Source organism: Herpailurus yagouaroundi, unplaced genomic scaffold (genome assembly GCF_014898765.1).
Source record: "Herpailurus yagouaroundi ecotype Mexico unplaced genomic scaffold, PumYag 166, whole genome shotgun sequence".
Lineage (NCBI taxonomy): Eukaryota > Metazoa > Chordata > Mammalia > Carnivora > Felidae > Herpailurus > Herpailurus yagouaroundi.
Window position 1 is genome coordinate 31371519 of NW_024412407.1, and position 22907 is coordinate 31394425.

The window sequence follows — 22907 nt, forward strand, 5'->3', positions numbered from 1 at the left end:
AGTGTCCGATTCTTCATTTTGGCTCAGGTCATGATCTCAGGGTTCTTGAGTTCAAGCCCTGTTGGGTTCTGCACTGACAGCATGGATCCTACTTAGAATTTTCTCTGTCCCTCCCCCTCTCTCTGCCCCTACCCCGCTCACACACACACTCTCTCAAAAATAAGTAAACATTAAAAAAAAGGTTAACAGTATCAACAATTGTTAATAACTGAGAAGATTTGGAAGAGAATTGCTGGTACGTGGCCATCAAACCAAGGCGTCTTTTAGTCAGTTTTCATACTATTTTTAAATTCCTTTTAGAGTGTCCTATGGCCTGCACTGAAAAAGACTGCTCCACTGGCCAACTCCTGGTATTCCATCTCCTAGAACTCAAAGATATATTTCCAGATTGAAATGATCTACCAAACACTCTGCACAATAAATGAAGAAGCGGCCACTCTAAAATATTTCATTTTGGAAATTGCAGAATACTTAAGTAAAGAAAAAAGTAAAATTTAAGAGAGAACATGCAGGTCATACACCGCCAATCAGATTGCCCAACAGCAATAATGACAGCTAGAAAACAGTGGAACAAATTGTATATAATTTAAAGGGAAATTTATTTCCAACCAGAATTAACCAAGCTGGAATACATGAAGGGAAAGTATGAAGGGAAAATAATGACGTTTAACACAGTCAAGTGTCAAAAATGTGCTATCCATGAACCTTTCTCAAGAAGCTATGGGAGGATGTGCTGCATCAAAAATGTGGGAAAACATTACGAAAAAGGGAAATGAGATGCAGTACATAAAAGAAGAAGAGAGAATCCCCAGGATGGTGAAGGAGGGGATCATATCTGAGCCAACAGGTTTAGAACAGGTTTCAAAGAGCAGACAAGAGTATTACAAGAAGAATTGACCCAGCAAATACATGGAGTGGATAGATTGTCAAATACACTTGACTTCCTTTGTTTGGCTCTCCTATTAAAATGTAAGCTCCGTGAGGTCAGAGAACACATCCGTCAGCCCTACTGAGGGCTGAGAATCTTGTGTTTGATAGTGCTTGATACATAGTTAAGCATTTCATAATTTACTGAAACTTAAAAGAATACTGATACTTTTGTCTTTATTCTTATTCTCCTTCTAGAAATATCTTCTTGAAAGGATGAAAAGTACATGCCTAACAGTGCATTCTCAAATCTGATCTAGCCTGCCCATTCAAAAAAAAAAAAAAAAAAAAAGAAAAAGAAAGAAAGGAGAAAGAAAAGAAAAGAATTACTGTTTTAAATGATACTTTAAGTGATGCCAAATTATACTCATATTTTTAGGAGTGCAAATTGACAATATCTATCAAAATTTAAAATGCATTTACATTTTGACAGCAATTTCACTTCTGTAGGTATAGAAAAATGCCTTATACAAAGGTAGAGTGTGGGGAAAAACCAGTCAGCGTGGTATTGTTTATAACTAAAAACTGGAAACCACCCATTTTTTTTTTCATCTAAAGGGACTTAGGAAATAAACTTTGAATACAATGGATTATAATGTAGCTGTTAACACAAAATGAAGTAGATATGTATGTGTCAACTTATGAAGATCTTACCAAGTATATATTTTTTTTAATTTTTTTTTCAACGTTTATTTATTTTTGGGACAGAGAGAGACAGAGCATGAACGGGCGAGGGGCAGAGAGAGAGGGAGACACAGAATCGGAAACAGGCTCCAGGCTCCGAGCCATCAGCCCAGAGCCCGACGCGGGGCTCGAACTCACGGACCGTGAGATCGTGACCTGGTTGAAGTCGGACGCTTAACCGACTGCGCCACCCAGGCGCCCCCAAAGTATATTTTTAAGTGAGAAAACTGAGATGCAAAAAGATAGGAATGGAATGATCTGACTTGTGCAAAGGAAAATATTCATAAACAATACGGAACAATGTATAGGTATCTTCTCCCACTATATTCAAATTATCAATAATAAATATCACACATTAAAATAATCAGTAAATTTAGATTAATGAAAGAGGTAAACCATGGTATTCTGGTAAATGGTTAACAATTGGCTCCTCAAGAAAAAAAAATCCTTGATTTATAGAATTTGCCAATATCTTTTGTGTAAAAATTCCCATCATGCTGATTTCACATTACCAACATAATATCACTAAATTCAGAATTGGAAAAAGATGTTCACAATTTGCTCTCCTGAACAAGGAGGGGCCAGCTCCAGCACCACATTCTGGTAACCAGAAGATAAGGACTCTTAATCAGGGCATATGATCTCTGCTCTCCGTCTTCATGGCTCCTTTCTGTCTTTCCGTTGTCCAGCAGTAAGGCCAGAAAGGCCATTCGGCAAGGCAAAACTTTCTGTGATGTTTGATTTCTCTGTGAAGCCGGATGTGCAGAGCTGCTAATTCAGCTTTTGCACTGAACAAAGATCAGACAATTTACATGATTTTCCTTTGCCCCTTTTGGGCTTTTGGATATGTTTGCATGTAAAGTAAAGAAAATATTAGGTACAACAAGAATGAGCTATCAAATTGATATTTCCTGACCTTTTGAAATAGAAAGCACATCTTAAATTAACAACATGTATGGAATGGATGCAATGAGTTATGCCCTTTGACTTAAAACTATTTGCTTTCTAGATATGTGTGTATGACCATCAACTTTCTGACAGAAACCCTAATACTGGGTCTTTGGAAATCCCCACAGTAAATGCTTGGCTAAATAGCAAGGAAGGAGAAATGATCTTTCCTCGTAAGTGAGTGCTGATCCGAGCAGCAGTTTCTCCATTTGCTCAATGCAGTGTCATCCACCTACCATCACATCTGGGCAAAGGTCGTGCAGCAACAATGTTTATCTATGTCTGTGTTTATTCACAGCTGGAAGTAGGCAAGAAGTGTAGGTGTAAAGAAAAAAAAATAAGAAAATAATCAGAAGAAGGAAGAGGGAGGATTTCTGTTATAATATATAAATCTTAGCCATCTTAATAAGGTCCTAACATCCAAAATAGATGATCCTACCATTGAAACTAGGACATTTGTGGAAGTGCAGAAGGTGTATAACTGATCATTAAGGGCAAACAGAAAGTATAACCTAGGAATATGGAATGGGAATAAACTGAGAATATGGAAATATAGCTCAGAAAGATGAATGGGAAAAATAAACTTAATTATCCATTTAAGTAATCCAGAAGATCCGAAGAAGTATCCATTTAAGTAAACCAGAAGATCACAGCATATGAGGTTAAAATACATTGACTAAGTTGCAAAACTACTATAGGATATTTTTAGAGAAATACAGTTGGATCTTGCTTTGTAGAAATAGAAGTATTTCTAAAAAGACATTGATGAAGTACATGTTTGTTGAATTTAATTAACCGTTGGCTTTAATTACGAAGGTAGATGTCTAATTCCACACATTTAATAAAATTACTTCTATAAATGCCAGAATGCTTAAAAATGACATATCTAATGAAAATCTAACAAAACTAACATTAATAATCAACATAGTGCAAAGTTTCTTAAGTTTTGTGTTAATGTTTTAGGACACTGCTTTAGAGGCATGAAAAAGAAAGAAATAGCATTTTAATCTAACAGACCACATTGTTCCAAACAGTAAAGTGTACCAACTTTCTTACCCAATGTTATACAACAGAACAACACATCTTTTCTCTGGTTTATGAGACCTTGTTTCATAAGAATTTATAAAAAGTGCTGACATAAAGAAATGAAAAAGATTGATGTAGATTAAATGTTGGAAAAGATTCAAAAATAAAAGACAGTCCCTCAAATACAGCAGTAAATTTACTTTGCACATTCACATTTGTTGGAACTTATACAACTGTAAATAAAGTAATGGAAGATTACATTTGCCCTGAGTGTTGATTTAAGCAGCAGATTTTTAGCACCCTCTATTCGATGGGGAGAATAAAAGTCCTCTGATACGATAATTCCATTAATCCATGTCAAAACAATGTCCTGAATTATCAATTTTGTAACTGAAAATTTCTGTACATAGAGTTTCTGTATTACAGCATGTACCTGTAAAACTTAAAAGGACTGTCAGTTTTCCCATTAGACGAAACTCTGTTCAGACCCCAGCCTGAGTAAAATGTCAGGTTCCGATCTCTAAAACCAAAGAAGAATGTGTAGTGCATAATCAAACTGAGTTTTGCCTTGCTAAAGTCAGAAATAATTCCTTTCAAGTTTCTTCTGACTTTATCCAGGTCGTGTAATCCCAACCAAACATGGCCAGTTCTAGGGCTTTGGTGCACACTATGTTAGAAACCCTAGAGGATGTTCTTAAAATATGTTCAAATATTAAAAGTTCTTTAATTTAAAATGAAATTTTAATGTGTATAAATGAAGGACCAGAATTTATAAATGCCCTAATGTTATTAGCTATAATATTTGTGAAAGATTATTCTATAATTATGTTTAAATTAATGGAACAAGTGTATCTGCAGACACAAACCAGAATAGAAAAGAATCATGACTTGAATGCAAATCTTAATTGGCATTATTATAATAGTATCTGAAGAATCGAATGCCAGATGAAACAGAAACTTTGTTTAATAAACAAATACAGTGCTGCACTCAATAAAAGAAAGATTGTAAGGAAAAATTTTAGCTATCATATTACTCCCCTATTCATTCTAAAGCGTAATTGTCAGCTTTATTTTCCTATGCCAGAGTAAGCGGCTGCATCTTTGGGATATTTATAATTTGTGCAATTTATTGAGACAGATCCAATTCCTTTTTTATTTGTTTTCCCAAAGCACCTATTTTTTTACCTTTGCTGACCAGTGCAAAATCATCCTCACTAATGTTTATAAAATACCACATTATTGTTAGATATCGAATCCAAATGCAAGCACTGCAGGTTCTAACAGATAGGAGCTTGATGGAATCTGTCTTTAGATTGCTGCTGTCCAGACTGCCTAAGCATAGATTCTGTAAAAGTCAGTGACATGAACGCATGGAAAGGAAGAAAGACAGGTGTGTGTGTGTGTGTGTGTGTGTGTGTGTGTGTGTGTGTGTGTACAGGCACAGATGTGTGTTTGGGAAAAAACAGCAGATGGATACAAATGGACAGAGAAAGAAAAAAAGAGAAAATTCAGCTACAAAAAACATTCTAAAACTTGGATGTGAAAATATGACAACAGTCAACTTTTCCCAATGGCTATTAACCCATCATAAGTTAAATGTAAGAGCTATTAGGATTTATGTTCATAAATTCTTAATTCTTATTTTGAATTTTTAAAAATTCTTAATTTGGATTTTAAAACATTTACAAGTTATTTGTACTCCAAATTCTAAGTATTTATAAATAATACTACATATGATAGGAAATACCAACTACCAGAAAAGAGCATTATATTCTGTAGCTTCTGATTAAATTAGAATGGTAGAGGTGTTATTTCCCAGTAGTTAAGGAGCCATAGAACATTTTACTGCTTTTCCTTAAATCAGTGCTGAAATTCTGCCCTTCTCTCCCACAGAGAGAATGGCCTTAACAACAGTGGAATATTTGCTGGGTGGTGGGAATGTGCAGAGCCTTGACTTCCATAGATTCTCTGCCCAGTATTATGGAAAAAATGAGGACTAGTTATGCTTGTTTTCAGCATATGGCACACCTCCACATTGAAGAAGGAAGAATACAAATGGAAGAATGGAACCAACACTAATTTTATTTATATCATTTGCTAGGGATTATTTCATGATCATTCCCTACCTGAACCCCTTTAATCCTCCAAATAACTGTGATATATAGTAATTACCCCCATTTTACTAATGAAGAAATTAGAGCCCTGAGAAGATAAGGAAATTATCCAAGGTTATAGACATAGTAAGTATAGAATAGATAGCATCCCAATAAGGAGGCCTAAGCACATGTCTCAGTCTTTACATGTGTAAAACCTAGAGGTAGTTCATAATAAACACCTTGCAGGACTTATGAGGGAATTCAGAATATGTGAGCATAATCCATAAATGCATTACTGCTTCATTCATGAGTTCTATTTGCATTAGTATGAAATCCATATATGTAGGTATTATTGGAGGAAACCTTGGATCTGTGAACATTTGATATGTGGAATTAGTAAAATGAATTGCTTTTAGTTACTAGTTAGCAATTGAAATTCAGTCTGAGTTGACCACTGACCCTGTAAAAGACCACAAGATGAACCCATTTGTTGATAAAGCAGTTTCCAAGATCTACTTCAGAAAAGGTTAACATCACTTTGACAGAAACTCAGTTGCACCTCCAAATGAGGACTTACAGGTTTTTAGCGTCTGGATTGGGTGGTTTCAAGGCAAATATTAAAAGGTGGAGAACTGGTTGGAATTGGGTTGAGTTTATGATATTGTAGCTTTGAACTGGTGCAAAAGCAAGAACAAATTCCTGAATTGAGTGTTCATGAGCAAACTTAAGTCCTGATAAGTAAGCTGTTTTCATTAGGTTATAAGCTTATCTTCCAGTAGAAAGAATTTTTTGGAGCACATAATTAAATTACTTTTACTTGTTCAGTGTTGTGTAACACAGGGGCAGGAAATTGTGATGGTTTGGGCTATCATTTGTGTCATGCCAAATATAAACTGTTTCAGTTTGACAGCAAAGCTCGTTCTGACTTTCTCTCTCCTAAGAAGGGTGAAACTATCCAGTCAATGAGCCCTCAGTACTCTGACTTTACCTCAATCTTGATTTCCCATTTTTTCTTTAATCTTTCTTCCAGTTATAGAAGGGAAAATATCCTTTTTGTGTGTGAAAACGAGCCCACTTATCTGAAGACTAGCTTGTGTACCTTCATAATTCCTTTGGGATGAAGCTTACTCCAACTGCCTCTCATTTTTCTCATGCCTCTGTTGCCTTATCCTCAATGTTTAAACATACTTAAGTTTGTGGTCTTTACAAAATTGATTTAAAATGAACCTTACACAATCCAAAGTCATTGACACACATGAGTTTAAATGCACTGGTGGTCCTTCAGGAGAAGAAACTTAGGGAGTCCATGACAATATTTTCCCCCAAATCTAGAACAATGAGGAAAGTGAGTACTGAAAATCTTTATAGAGCAATATCCCTACTAGTTACACAACTGCATTTGGATAATAGAGGCAGATGACTATTTCATGAAAAAGAACTACTAAGTGATAAAAGATCATAAACTTAGTTTAGTTAGCATGAATCCTACACAATTGTAGAGTTATGGGCCAGTATGAATCCTATTGAGTTAGTCTTTGAGCCAGTCTCAAAAGAAAGAGAGAGAGAGAGTTCCCTGGGTGAAATTTGAAATTGGCACCTGTACACAGAAGCCACTCCACACTGGTAAGTGGTAGTTTTAGTGTGAAAGGGCATTTACATATGAGGCTTGTCCTGGGCAGTTGCAAAATGAGTAGATATTTGCACACACTTGCCAAAATATTAAAAGTTTATATACAGCCCTAATGAGGTTTAGTCATGATGTCTCAAAACCACATTGTGCTTTCAAGGCTGTGTCCTTGAAATGGCTCCTAGTGAAATGGGAACAGTGGGCAGGACATATATTCCAAGGACAGGGAAGGAGGTAAGGAGCTTCTGACTTCCCAGGTCCAGCTTGTGGGTCAACCAGAAGTCACATCCTCTCAATGCCCTCCTCTCACAGAGAGAGACAGGCAGACAGAAAGACAGATACAGAAACAGAGACAGAGACCGAGAGCAATCCAGCTAGCAGTATGATTTAGAAAACCTGTTGCAGAGAGAGGAATTTGATCCTTAGTCACCTGGATGTCCTGCAGAACAGATTTTTCAGTCAATTAGATTTAAGTCTGATAGTGAATTGTTCCCAGGGCTCAGGGCTCTACCACCATCAGGGACGATGACTCTACATTGCTTAAATATGTGCAAAGGAGTGTGTGTGTGTGTGTGTGTGTGTGTGTGTGTGTGTGTGTGTGTGTGTACACGCATGCATGTGCATCCACGTGTGTGCATAGGGTTCCCACAAACCAAATAAGAAACTAAGCATCTCAATTTTGAGGTGTAGGCCAGGAAGCTTCAGGATAGCCATCAGTCTCCATGCCCTTTTCTGAGGGAAGCTTTTAAGGCAGTTTTCTCAGCTATCTTGGTATCAAATGACTTTACCAGGAAACTAGACCTGAATTAAAAGCAATCCAGTAGGGATATTCCATGTGAACGATTACTAAGCAACCTAATTAGCATAGCTGTGCCTAAAAAATTGAGTGAAGGACCAGATAATACTGGGATGACAAGACCAGGTGGACAGGATGACCCACACTGCCATCATGGTGACCTATAATTAATTACCTTTCAAATCTCCAAGTTCTGAGTTAATTCATTTCCTTCTTGAGCCATGCTTGTGTGAATAGTTTGATGTAAAAACAAACAAAACAAAGCAAAATCCAATATTCAGGGACAGACACTTCAGAGCCATCACTTGGCATCAGACTTGGCTCCAGTTTCTCTAGAGAAGCTTAACAGGCCTTTGTTAAGCTGACTCATCCAGCACCATCAAAGGCCAGGTTACCCAAAGATTGCTAAGGTAGCAAAATATCCAAGGACATCTCACCTACCATAGATCCAGCTGAGGGTCAAGAGATTTTTAAAAATATGCAGGACCAGGTACAAGGAGGATTCTGCCTTGATCTACATTAGAAGCTACAGGTAGGAGGAAAGGAGCAAGGGCATGGTGAGAAGAACAAGAGTAATAGGTTTTGACCATTAGTGTGGATTTGTAAGAAGACCGTGTAAGCTGCATCCTCTTCCATTTTGTTTCCTAGAGGGGATCAGCAGAGAAACCCCAGGTAGGTTTGTAAATCCAAAAGTGGAGTTTAGCTGCCCAAAGTGTAGTCTGGAAACACATTATGTCTTAGAGACATAGGTATCACTTAGGTACTTAGAGAAAAGTACCTAATAGGGAAACTGAGAAGTGGCACAACAATGGCTAGACATTAGCATCAGGTGCCAGTTCGGGGTGGGGCAGGGGAGGCCCCGGTAACACCCCAAACAGATACAAACCTTGGCATGTTGCCAAGAGAGACTCACATTTTCACATGGCCCTGAAAAGGCAGGCAAATGTATTCAGCAATAGAAATAGTTTATGAACAAACGGGAGACTTTAGGCCAGGGTGAGAAGCTGCCATTCAGCAGTAGATGGAGTATGGTGCATTTATACATCAGCGTGAAAAGATGGAACAGGATGCATTCACCCATCAGCCAGTGCCTGCATACAGGGTCACAAGGGCTTCAGGAGGAGGTCAGATGGCAAACCCCAATGGATACCAGTGACAACAAGCTGACCAAGGACTAAATGCCTGATGTGGAAGCCAGGAGGCATCCATGACATCTTGGATGCTGCACTAGAGAGAATATGTGGAAAGGTAAACCATGCATTTATTTGGGCTTAAAACTGAAATGTCTGAAAAAAAAACAAACACCACAGGACAATTGAGTTCACCTAACTAAATATTCAAATGAGACCAAGTTTTCTGCCAATAGGAATGGAAGTTCAAGATAGATACTAAGTTTATAGAATATGAAGTTTCATTTCCTGTACACCTGGGTGTGTGTAAACCACATTCACTGAAATGGAAATTAGAGACAAAAGATAGTAGTATCCGTGCCTACTTCTGTCTCATACAAACACATGGTGAAGAGAATACCTTTGTATACATTTTAAGTGGGAGAAAACTGAAGTTAACAGAGGTTATGTAACTCATATACATAGCTAATAAATAGATCCAATATTTAAAATGAAAGATGTATGAATTCACAGCTAGTTTTCTCTAACATATTGGGAGTTATTAATATCCTGCTTTAAAATTACCCTGCTGTCCTTTCTAGCACACATGTATCCTTAATTGCCAAATTTCTAGAACATTTTATTGAATTTTATATTTTATTTTAGCATCAAGCACCTCTTCAAATGCAACCCCTAAATCTATATGCTTTTGTTAACACACATACTCAGAAGCACATGTGCTCACACACACATGCATACAAACACCTACAATATAAATGGAACTGCTCTGGATGACTGAGAGGTGAGGGGCCCACAGGGCCTAGTGCAACACTCCATCAATTTCAGTGATGATCTCTAAAACACTTCCTCAGGACACTCTTAGAAATTCTAATATGTTCTCTTTTGGAAAGAATTGAGCATATTTATATACCAACTGTCTCCTTGCCTGGTACCTTTATTCTCTTCTACTTGTACCATTTCATGAAACTGATCTCTGAAAGGTTTAAAATTGTCTTGTCTCGGTCAAATTCGGTGGACTTTTATCAATTCTATTTGTATTTCCTCACAACCTTTACTGCAATTAATCCTTTACTCCTTGAATTTTTCTTCTCACTCTGTTTCAGAACATGTCAGTTTATTAGTCCCCATACTCTCTGACCATTTACTGTGCCTCCTTATCAGGCTCAACTTCCTGCTCTTCCTTTCTAACTAGAAATGGCCCTTGAGACTGAAATCTTAATTCTTTGATCCTCTGTGTCTGCACACACTTTTTCAGTGAGCTGATCCTTTCCCCAAACTTCATTTTATGACCCCTTGGTAATAATTCAAATTATAAACCTCTATACTTTCCCACCATAGTCTCCCACCATCTCTTCAGAGTTATCCCCCCAAACTTCAAAAAGCCCCAAACTAAAACGCAATTTTCACCTCAGAACTGCCTTGCTTTCCCTAATATTCCAGCACTACTATCATTTTTTATCCCCCAGAAGTAAAAAATTAAAATCTCAGTTTACTTTTTTCTTACTCCCTATCAATATCCCTTCTGTCACATTATTTTAGCAAATCTTCCTTCAGAATATCTCTCAGATTCATTCCTTTCTCTCATTCTGGCACCGGTGTTACTTTTGCAAAGCCTCACATCTGGTTTGATGCAAGTTTTCTGGATTATTAGGTTTCTACCTCTATTATCTGCACACTCTTCTCCATCCTCCATGTAAATACCTAGTTAACCTTCACGCATCTCTATCCTTCCTACGGACACTCTACTTTCTGGTTCCTTTCTTATTTTATTTTATTTTATTTTATTTTATTTTATTTTATTTTATTTTATTTTATTTATTTTATTTTATTTTATATTTTATTTTATTTTATATTTTATTTTATTTTATTTATTTTATTTTATTTTATATTTTATTTTATATTTTATTTTATATTTTATTTTATTTTATTTTATTTTATTTTATTTTATTTTATTTTATTTTATTTTAATTCCAGTATGGTTAACATATACTCTGGCTCTTTCCTATTGGTTTGGACACGTTGCTTACCTCTCCCCATCAGGCATTTCCTCTACTACCCGACGATCTCTCAACTAACTGGTGTGCGTATGCCAGCTTAAGATGGCATCTGTTTTTTTCTACAATCTGATCCTCTGTTTATTCAAATAATGCAAGAGGTTTTTCTCAGTTTCTGTACCCACTCCCCCCCACCATTCTTCCATAAGATTTTTTTATGCTTTTCAGCAAATAATAATTTACCTTGTAAAGACTTCCTTATCTTCATAGGTGTTTGTGTGTGTGTGTGTGTGTGTGTGCATTTCCCTTTGAGGACAGGAATCACATCATACATATTTTATATCCCCTACAGCACCTAGCACATTGTTGAGCACAGTGTTGAGAACATGATTGATAGATTCATTTGACCCTAACTTCACTCTACCTTGTCACCTGTCCTTTTCCCCAATAGGAACTGTTGAATGATTACCATCCTTCTCACATCCTATTTTATAGAGAAAATAAAAGCTATTGAGTGAGAATATTATCACATTTTTTAAAATTTTTTTAATCTTTATTTATTTTGAGAGAGAGAGAGAGAGAGAGAGAACGAGTGGGGGAGGGACAGAAAGGAAGACAGAGAATCTGAAGCAGGCTCCACACTGTCAGCTCAGAGCCCAGTGTGGGGTTGAACTCAAAAACCATGAGATCATGACCTGAGCCGAAACAAGAGTCTGACGCTCAACCGACTGAGCCACCCAGGTGCCCCTACTCTCATGTTAGTTCAACACGCTTCTAAATCTCTTTCTCTTCACAAATACTTCCCTCCATTCTGTCTGTTAAAGAAAGGTATATTTAAACAAATGCCAAAGTTGCATTGTTTCCAATGCATTGGTTCCATTATTTGCCCAAATTTTGCTTCGTGTTTTTTTTCCTTTTCTCTTATGTTTTTAGTCCCATTCTTTCTTTTCACTTCTTCACTTAGACCTATATGCTCAGTGTTCAACGTCCCAAAGGGTCCTTCCTCCTTCCAGCCCATCGCTTTACTCCCTCCTTCCACCCAGCTTATAAGAATAGTAACCCACACACAACACTTGGATACATCCTGGTCACTGCTTAACCGGCCTCCCATGAGCTCTCTGCTACTCAAACTACTTACTAACAAGCAGCAAGGAGTGACATGGTCTTGCTCAGTTTCCTCTTCTTAGGCCCCATAAAATTTGATTTTTCTTTTTTATTCTTTGTTTTTTTGAGATATAATTAACATATAATATCTTGTAACTTTAATACAACCTGTTGGTTTGATACATTTATATATCATAATATGATTACTACAGTAGTGTTAGTAATCACATTATGCCATATATTCTCATTTCTTTTTGTGTTAAGAACAGTTAAGATATAGTCTTTTAGCAACTTTAAAGTTTATAATACAGGATTGTTGACTCTATTCACTATGTTGTGCATTAGACCTCTAGAAATTATTTATTTACTATTTGTAAGTTTGTACCCTTAAACATCTCCCCAGTCCCCCTCACTCCCTCTAGCTCCTGGTAATAACCATCATTCTACTCTGTTTTTACCAGTTCCTTTTTTTTTTTTTTTTTTTGGTTCCACATAAAAATAAGATTATATGGTATTTGTCTTTATCTCAGCAGAACACCTTCAAGGTTTATCCATGTTGTGGCAAATGGAGGGATTTCCTTCTTTCTAATGGCTATAAACATTGGGGTACAAGTGCCCCTATGCATCAGTACTCCTGTATCCCTTGGGTAAATTCCTAGCAGTGCTACTGCTGGGTCATAGGGTGGGTCTATTTTTAATTTTTTGAGGAACCTCCACACTGTTTTCCAGAGTGGCTGCACCACTTTGCATTCCCACCAACAGTGCAAGAGGGTTCCTGTTTCTCCACATCCTCGCCAGCATCTAGAGTCTCCTGATTTGTTCATTTTGGCCACTCTGACTGGCGTGAGGTGGTATCTGAGTGTGGTTTTGATTTGTATTTCCCTGATGAGGAGCGATGTTGAGCATCTTTTCATGTTCCTGTTGGCCATCTGGATGTCTTCTTTAGAGAAATGTCAATTCATTTTTTCTGCCCATTTCTTCACTGGATTATTTGTTTTTTGGATGTGGAGTTTGGTGAGCTCTTTATAGACTTTGAATACTAGGCCTTTGTCTGATATGTCATTTGCAAATATCTTTTCCCATTCTGTTGCTTGCCTTTTAGTTTTGTTGGTTGTTTCCTTTGCTGTGCAGAAGCTTTTTATCTTCATGAGGTCCCAATAGTTCATTTTTGCTTTTAATTCCCTTGCCTTTGGGGATGTGTCAAGTGAGAAATTGCTGTGACTGAGGTCAGAGAGGTCTTTTCCTGCTTTCTCCTCTAGTGTTTTGACGGTTACCTGTCTCACATTCAGGTCCTTTATCCACTTTGAGTTTATTTTTGTGAATGGTGTGAGAAAGTGGTCTAGTTTCAACCTTCTGCATGTTGCTGTCCAGTTCTCCCAGCACCATTTGTTAAGGAGACTGTCTTTTTTCCATTGGATATTCTTTCCTGCTTTGTCAAAGATTAGTTGGCCATACTTTTGTGGGTCTAGTTCTGGGCTTTCTATTCTATTCCATTGGTCTATGTGTCTGTTTTTATGCCAATACCATGCTGTCTTGATGATGACAGCTTTGTAGTAGAGGCTAAAGTCTGGGATTGTGGTGCCTCCTGCTTTGGTCTTCTTCTTCAAAATTACTTTGGTTATTTGGGGCCTTTTGTGGTTCCATATGAATTTTAGGATTGCTTGCTCTAGCTTTGAGAAGAATGCTAGTGCAATTTTGATTGGGATTGCATTGAATGTGTAGATAGCTTTGGGTAGTATTGACATTTTAACAATATGTATTCTTCCAATCCATGAGCATGGAATGTTTTTCCATTTCTTTATATCTTCTACAATTTACTTCATAAGCTTTCTATAGTTTTCAGCATACAGATCTTGTACATCTTTGGTTAGATTTATTCCTAGGTATTTTATGCTTCTTGGTGCAATTGTGAATGGGATCAGTTTCTTTATTTGTCTTTCTGTTGCTTCATTATTAGTGTATAAGAATGCAACTGATTTCTGTACATTGATTTTGTATCCTGCAACATTGCTTAATTCATGTATCAGTTCTAACAGACTTTTGGTGGAGTCTATCGGATTTTCCATGTATAATATCATGTCATCTGCAAAAAGTGAAAGCTTGACTTCATCTTTGCCAATTTTGATGCCTTTGATTTCCTTTTGTTGTCTGATTGCTGATGCTAGAGCTTCCAACACTGTGTTAAACAACAGCGGTGAGAGTGGACATCCCTGTCGTGTTCCTGATCTCAGGGAGAAAGCTCTCAGATTCTCCCCATTGAGGATGATATTAGCTGTGGGCTTTTCATAAATGGCTTTTATGATGTTTAAGTATGTTCCTTCTATCCTGACTTTCTGAAGGGTTTTTATTAAGAAAGGATGCTGAATTTTGTCAAATGCTTTTTCTGCATCGATTGACAGGATCATGTGGTTTTTACCTTTAGACATTTATAATTGTTAGTTATTCTTGATGGATAGACCCTGTAATTATTATATAATGCCCTTCTTCATCTCTTGTTACAGGCTTTAATTTGAAGTCTAGTTTTTCTGATATAAGTATGGCTACTCCAGCTTTCTTTTGACTTCCAGTAGCATGATAAATAGTTCTCCATCCCCTCTCTTTCAATCTGAAAGTGTCCTCAGGTCTAAAATGAGTCTCTTGTAGACAGCAAATAGATGGGTCTTGTTTTTTTTAATCCATTCTGATACCCTATGTCTTTTGGTTGGCACATTTAGTCCATTTACGTTCAGTGTTATTATAGAAAGATATGGGTTTAGAGTCATTGTGATGTCTGTAGGTTTCATGCTTGTAGCAATGTCTCTGGTACTTTGTCTCACAGGATCCCCCTTAGGATCTCTTGTAGGGCTGGTTTAGTGGTGATGAATTCCTTCAGATTTTGTTTGTTTGGGAAGACCTTTATCTCTCCTTCTATTCTAAATGACAGATTTGCTGGATAGAGGATTCTCGGCTGCATATTTTTTCTGTCCATCACGTTGAAGATTTCCTGCCATTCCTTTCTGGCCTGCCAAGTTTCAGTAGAGAGATCCATCACTACTCTTATTGGTCTCCCTTTATATGTTAGAGCACATTTATCCCTAGCTGCTTTCAGAATTTTCTCTTTATCCTTGTATTTTGCCACTCTCACTATGATATGTCGTGCAGAAGATCGATTCAAGTTACATCTGAAGGGAGTTCTCTGTGCCTCTTGGATTTCAATGCTTTTTCCTTCCCCAGATCTGGGAAGTTCTCAGCTATTATTTCTTCAAGTACCCCTTCAGCACCTTTCCCTCTCTCTTCCTCCTCTGGAATACCAATTATGTGTAGATTATTTCTCTTTAGTGCATCACTTAGTTCTCTAATTTTCCCCTCATACTCCTGGATTTTTTTCTCTCTCTTTTTCTCAGCTTCTTCTTTTTCCATAATTTTATCTTCCAGTTCACCTATTCTCTCCTCTGCCTCTTCAATCCGAGCTGTGGTCATCTCCATTTTATTTTGGAGGTCATTAATAGCATTTTTTAGCTCCTCCTGGCTGTTCCTTAGTCCCTTGATCTCTGTAGCAATAGATTCTCTGCTGTCCTTTATACTGTTTTCAAGCCCAGCGATTAATTTTATGACTATTATTCTAAATTCACTTTCTGTTATATTGTTTAAATCCTTTTTGATCAGTTCGCTAGCTGTTGTTATTTCCTGGAGATTCTTTTGAGGGGAATTCTTCTGTTTTGTCATTTTGGATAGTCCCTGGAGTGGTGCGGAACTGCAGGGCACTTACCCTGTCCTGTCTTGAATAACTTGCGTTGGTGGGCGGGGCCACAGTCAGACCTGATGTCTGCCCTCAGCCCACCTCTGGGGCCACAGTCAGACTGGTGTGTACCTTCTCTTCCCCTCTCCTAGGGGCGGGATTCACTGTGGGGTGGTGTGGCCCATCTGGGCTACTTGCACACTGCCAGGCTTGTGGTGCTGGGGATCTGGCGTATTAGGGGGTGTGGATCGGCAAGGTGCACAGGGGCAGGAGGGGCAGGCTTAGCTCACTTTTCCTTCGGAGATCCGCTTTGGGGGGGCCCTGCGGCACCGGGAGGGAGTCAGACCCACCGGAGGGATGGATCCACAGAAGCACAATGTTGGGTGTTTGTGCCGGTGCAAGCAAGTTTCCTGACAGGAACTGGTTCCCTTTGTGGTTTCAGCTGGGGGATGGGCAAGGGAGATGGCGCTGGCAAATGCCTTTGTTCCCCGCCAAACTGAGCTCTGTCATCCGGGCTCAACAACTCTCCCTCCCATTGTCCTCCAGCCCTCCCGCTCTCTGAGCAGAGCTGTTTACTTATAACCTTCCAGATGTTAAGTCCCACTTGCTGTCAGAACACACTCTGTCCGGCCCCTCCGCTTTTGCAAGCCAGACTCAGGGGCTCTGCTTTGCTGGCGGCCTGCCCCTCTGTGCCGGCTCCCTCCCGCCAGTCCGTGTAGCACGCACCACCTCTCTGCCCTTCCTACCCTCTTCCGTGGGCCTCTAGTCGGCACTTGGCTCCGGAGACTCCATTCTGCGAGTCTTCTGGCAGTTTTCTGGGTTTTTTAGGCAGGTGTAGGTGGAATCTAATTGATCCGCAGGACAAGGTGAGCCCAGTGTCCTCCTATACCACCATCTTCTGTTCAATCTATTTATTTATATTTTTAAAGAAAGTGTGAGCAGGGGAGACAGGGAGCCCAACATGGGCGTTGATCCCACGACATGGGGCCTGATCCCACAACCCTGGGATCATGACCTGAGCCGAAATCAAGAATCGGTTACTCAACTGACTGAGCTACGCAGGTACCCCTCAAGATGCTGATTTAAATTCCTTCAGATATATACCCAGGAATCGGATTTCTGGATCATATGGTAGTTCAGTTTTTAATTTTTTAAAGAACTGTCATATTTTTTCCTTATTAGCTGTAAAAATTGAACCACCATATGATTTTTCAACAGTTGTCAAGTCTTTTTGGTTCACTCCCATTTTAAAAAGTTCCTCCTCCCTTGACTTACAATGCCACAGTCCTGTTTTTCTTGCTAATATTGTGTTCTTTTTTCCCTTTGCTCACCCTTCTTCATTAACTCCTCTTCCTCTTTCCCTTGCCAAAGATAGGAATTCCCAACAGGGATACCAGTCATTTTGCTGATGGATCTAATGCATTCAACTGAGAGAAATTGTATTGAGTCTCTTGGCTTTCAGGGAGGCTTGGAGGAATGGACCTCAGGGAGCTGGTAGCCCACAGTCAGGACCAGCCTGGTCAGTTTGGCCCAGTGTGCCATGAGAAGGTTAATATTTTGCATGCATACTGTGTGGTGTTCAGAAAATACTGTTCTAAGGTTCTATTCTCAATACAATTCTCATCTTTTGTCAGAGAAATATTTCCTACCTTCTTTCCTTAAAAACAAACAAACAAAAAACCCAAATCTGAAAAACTTCCTCACTGCCTACAAAAGAACAGCCAAACGCCTCAATTGGAATTCAAAGTTGCTTATATTCTGACCCACTTCTGCTTTTCTAGTTGTATTCTCCATAATTTTCTGCCATGTAACTAGCCATCCAGCAATAGCCTCTTGCAAACTGTCAATTCTGATGGGCGGTTTTACATTTGAGAGCTGATGCCTATGGCCTTACTCATTTCTCCAACTGTTGAATTCACCCTAATAGGAGCCAGCTCAAAATGTCATCTCTTTTGTGTATACTACCTCAATCCCTTTGTTAGAACCAGTAAGTGTTTCTTATATATTCCCGTGGTACATTTAAATACCTATAAACTAGCAACTATAAAGGTCTAATTTGTACTCTCTACTAGTTGACAATGTTAGGTAAACAGCAAGTGCCATATGTATACAAAGTTTTACATATAGCAAACTTTACCTTTGTTTAAAAAACAATTAAATTTATATAAGCAAGAGAGTTTTGTGCAAGATATTCAAGAATTTGCAAAAAAAAAAAACAAAAACAAATGTAATGCCCTTTAGTGCCTGTAAATGTGAAAATAACTCTCCTACCTATCTCATAGTGTCCCTGTTCCCACTCATTCTACCTGAGGACTAAATGAAATAATTGATGCAAAAGCACTTTTATGATAAGTGTAAGGCATTATACAAATTTCTGGCATTAGTAGTACATGCAGCCTAGCTCCTATGGCCTCAAGCAGAGTTCTTTCATAATGGCTGAGTCCATACATGTTAAATGAAGTATAGCACTGGGGCAGTCATTGGATATTCCAAGCCAATCAATAATTACACCCTAAATAGATAGAAAATTGAAGCAAAAGTGTTTTTGTTTAAATTATTCAGGCAGTTGCTTCAATTCTGTGCTTTATTTTGTGTAGAAAAAAATTATATTAGGTAACTGTGTATTTAATACAATCATGTATCAAAGCTTCCCTTGAAAAATGAAAGTACTTTGGAAAATTTCATTCTAAGAGTTATTTCTTTGCCAATTTAAAAAACCTTGTTCTTCCTTTTTAATATCATCATCCTTAATAATTGGTTTATGTATCCAACTTTTCACATATATGAATATAATTTAATTAAAACCAAATGCTTTTAACAAATATGTGTTTGATGCCAATGTACAAAGTCACTTTGCTATACACCATGTATTAAAACAAATTGTCACACCAAGATCTATATCAACATAGAGCATTCAAAGGAAACAGGATACATATAAACTATAATTGAAGGGATGATAAAATAAGGCCTATAGGTAAATCATAATCAAAGAGAGTGCGATCAATGCTAACTTAGATTGGACTAAATGTATCGCAAAGAAGATGCCATGGAGGAGATAGCCTTTGAATTTGTCCACATATTTTACTTTAGATGTGTATAAGTGTTCAAGGTTAGAAGGAGAGAGCAACTTTTGGTTTTCCCATTATAACTATATTTTTCAGCTTAGATGGAAACAGTTCCAGGGCAATTCACCCCCTCCTGGTTTTCTATCTATGTGTGTGCATCTTTGAGAAGTGGGATTAGAGAGAAACCTGCAGGCATATTAATAAATAAATTTCACATGCTGTTAGATATTAAGTAAACATACAGATAAATATTCCTCTAGGGGTTATGATCTTATAACCTGGAGATTTCTAATTTGGCACCTATGACATATAGTTAGTTCCCACGGGGGTTTTCAGTAAATTAATTCTCATATTTTCAATTTTAAAATATGTTCAATCCAGGTTTACTTAAATTTCTTCCTGGATGATTCAGTGTGTTAGTTGTATATAAACAAAGTAAGTTGTAGGCTTACACTTAATATGTTTGTTCTTATTTTCTATCATTTCAAATATACAACAATGAGCAATATAAATACTTGGCAGCAAAAATACTGAAAGTTACTAAAATATTGAATACTAATACTAAATACAACTAAAAATACTGAAGATCATTTAAATAATTGAGGAGTCTCAAGGTTTTGAAATGCATACATACATTAGGTAATAATCAAAATTCAAATGTTACATGTTTGAAAATTTCAGTTGGAACGCAAGGAAATTCTGTCAATTGATTATTAATATACTAGAATAAAAAATATTATTATACTATGAGAATGGCTGGTTTAGAAAAGTGACACCAGGACATAATGACTTTAAGTATGAACTTAACTCTCCTCCAGGTATGCATATGTTATAAACTCTTCTTAGATTAAAAAAAATTTTACTTAAATATAGTATGAATAAAATAGAATTTTTATATATATTACAAGAGATATATAATATCTCTTCAGAGATATTACTTGAGATTATTTTAAACCTAATCTTGTGTATTGATAAAAAATTTCCCTCTTTTTTTTTAAACTATAAACATGACCTTATTTAGTTATCAGCTAGCCATAAGCATAGTTACATAGATTGTCCAGGGTGGATAAATAAAAATGTCTCATGCTAGGGTGCTAGATTAAGAGAAGGAGAAAGAGCACAGCAAATTCTTGCCTTCCACCTTCTGGCATATGCATAGACAAGAAAGAAAAGCAAGAGGAAGTATGTAGTAACTAGGATGACAGGACAGCAGAGCCAGGGTCTGGGGGGGGGTGGTGGTGGTGGTGAATATAAAGTTTAACAAAAAACTGTCTAGAGAGTGGTCACAATATCAGGAGTTATAAGATATTGAGGAATGACCTTGTATGACAAAATTTATGGAGAAGTTACTCAGATTAGAAAGAGCATTAAATTAGCAATCACAAGTTCCACTCCCAGTTCTGCCATTTAGTTAGAAAAAAAATGACATATTGTGTCTCCAGTTACCTCTTCAAGAAGGAAGAGGTACGCCTACTTTGGAAGACATTGGCCATTTCTTACAAACGAAACATACTCTTATAATAGGATCCAGCAGTTGTGCTTTTTGGTATTTATCCAAAAAAGTTGAAAACTACATCCACACATAAACATGCACACAGATGCTATAACAGCTTTCTTTATTCAGAGTTTCCAAAACTTGGAAGTAACCAAAATATCCTTTAGTTGGTGACTGGATAAATAAACTGTTGAATGTCCAGGCAATGGAATATTATTCAGCACTAAAAATAAATGAGGTATCAAGCATGAAAAGACATGGAAGAAACTTAAATGCATAAAACTAAGGAAATTAAGCCAATATGAAAATGATATACACTGTATGATTTTAACTATATGGCATGCTGAGAAAGGCAAAATAGTGAACACAGTACAAAAGATCAGTGGTTGCCAGGGGTTGACGGGCAGGGTCAAGATAAATAAGCAGAACACAGAAGTTTTTAGGGCAGTAAATATATTCTGTGTGATACTATAATAATAGATACATGTCATTATATATTTTTCCAGATCCATGTGACTGACATACAACACCCAAGAGTGAATTCTAATGTAAAATATGGATTTTTGATGATTATGATGTCATAATAGTTCATCAACTAGGAAATCTTTGCACCTACTCCTGAAATTCGCTATGAACTTAAAAGTGCTCTAATAAATAAAGACTTAAAAAATAAAGAAGGGATTATAATAGTATTTGCTGTTATAAAGTAAAATATCATAATACAAATGAGAGCCCTTCACAGACTAATTACTATAGAAATGTAAGCCATTATTTTTATTTCTATTAACTGCTAAAAATTACTAAAATATAAGTAGGCATGCTTTTTGAAGTTGGATGTTTGATAAGTCTATATTATAATTAATATGAGGGAAGATTATTTTTCCAGTAGTATAGAAAGCCCCAAAGTATCAAAGTTTATGCTGTAAATTATGGACATTTAATGAAGAACCATGAGCATGGACACAAAGTGACAAGACTCAACTATTAGAAAGTTTGAGGGATGAATTAAAACTAGGAATGTTTTGCACTGTTGGTGGGAATGCAAACTGGTGTAGCCACTCTGGAAAACAGTATAGAGGTTTCCCAAAAAGTAAAAAGAGAACTACCCCATGACCCAACAATTGCACTACTAGGTATTTATCCAAAGTATACAAAAATGCTGATTCTAAGGGGCACATGCACCCCGATGTTTATAACAGCACTATTAGTAATAGCCAAATTATGGAAAGAGCCCAAATGTCCATTGATAAATGGATAAAGAAGATGTGGTATATATGAACAATGAAATATTACTCAACAATCAAAAAGAATGAACTCTTGCCATTTGCAACAACATGGATAAAACTAGAGTGAATCATGCTAAGTGAAATAAGTCAGTCAGAGAAAGACAAATATCCTATGATTTCACTCATTCCTATGTGGAATTTAAGAAATCAAACAGATGAACATAGGAGAAGGGAAGGAAAAATAAGATAAAAACAGAGAGAAAGGCAAACCATAAGAGACTCTTAAATACAGAGAACAAACTGAGAGTTGATGGAGAGGAGGTGGGTGAGGGGATGCGTTAAATGGGTGATGGGCATTAAGGAGGGCACCTGTTGGGATGAATACTGGGTGTTCTATGTAAGTGATGAATCACTAAATTCTACTCCTGAAACCAATACTGCACTATATGTTAACAAACTTTAATTTAAATTAAAAAAAAAAAGAGCAACATTAAAATAAATTAGATCAACAAAAAAGCAATTCCAGTAGTTCTGATGGAAAATAACAAAAGCAAAAAACACAAAGAAAAGTCCAACAGAAAAGGCACTTAGAAATGATAAGAGCTAAGGGTGCCTGGGTGGCTCAGTCAGTTGAGCAGCAGATTCTTGATTTCGGCTTAGATCATGATTCCAGAGTCATGGGGTTGAGCCCCACATTGGCTCCATGCTGAGTGTGGAGCCTGCTTAAGATTCTGTCTCTCTCCCTCTGCCCCTCTCTTCTGTGCTCGTTCTCTCTCTCTCTCACTCTCTCTCTCTCTGTCTCAAATAAAAAAAATTAAAGAAATGATAAGAACTAGTAAGTTTGGTATATGTACAATGTAGTGATCATAATTAACAATAATGTATTACATACTTGAAAGTCTTAAGAGAGAAGATCTTAAAACTTATCACCACATACTAAAAAAAAATGGTAATTTCGTGAGGGGATAAAGTTGTTAACTAACATTAGCATGATAATTATATATTATATAGATAGATGATATAGATAGATATAGATATAGATATAGATATAGATATAGATATAGATATAGA

At 37.1% G+C, this 22907-nt stretch overlaps 1 long non-coding RNA gene across 2 annotated transcripts in view; it reads left to right on the top strand.

Moving 5' to 3' along the window:
• The window catches only part of LOC121039089 (uncharacterized), a 100059-nt gene extending 98855 nt beyond the window's left edge, over positions 1-1204 (top strand). For both annotated transcript variants that reach the window (XR_005794618.1, XR_005794617.1), the window contains one exon: positions 1126-1204. This is a non-coding gene — a long non-coding RNA (uncharacterized LOC121039089). The remainder of the gene's footprint in view (positions 1-1125) is intronic.
• The last annotated feature ends 21703 nt before the right edge of the window (positions 1205-22907 follow it).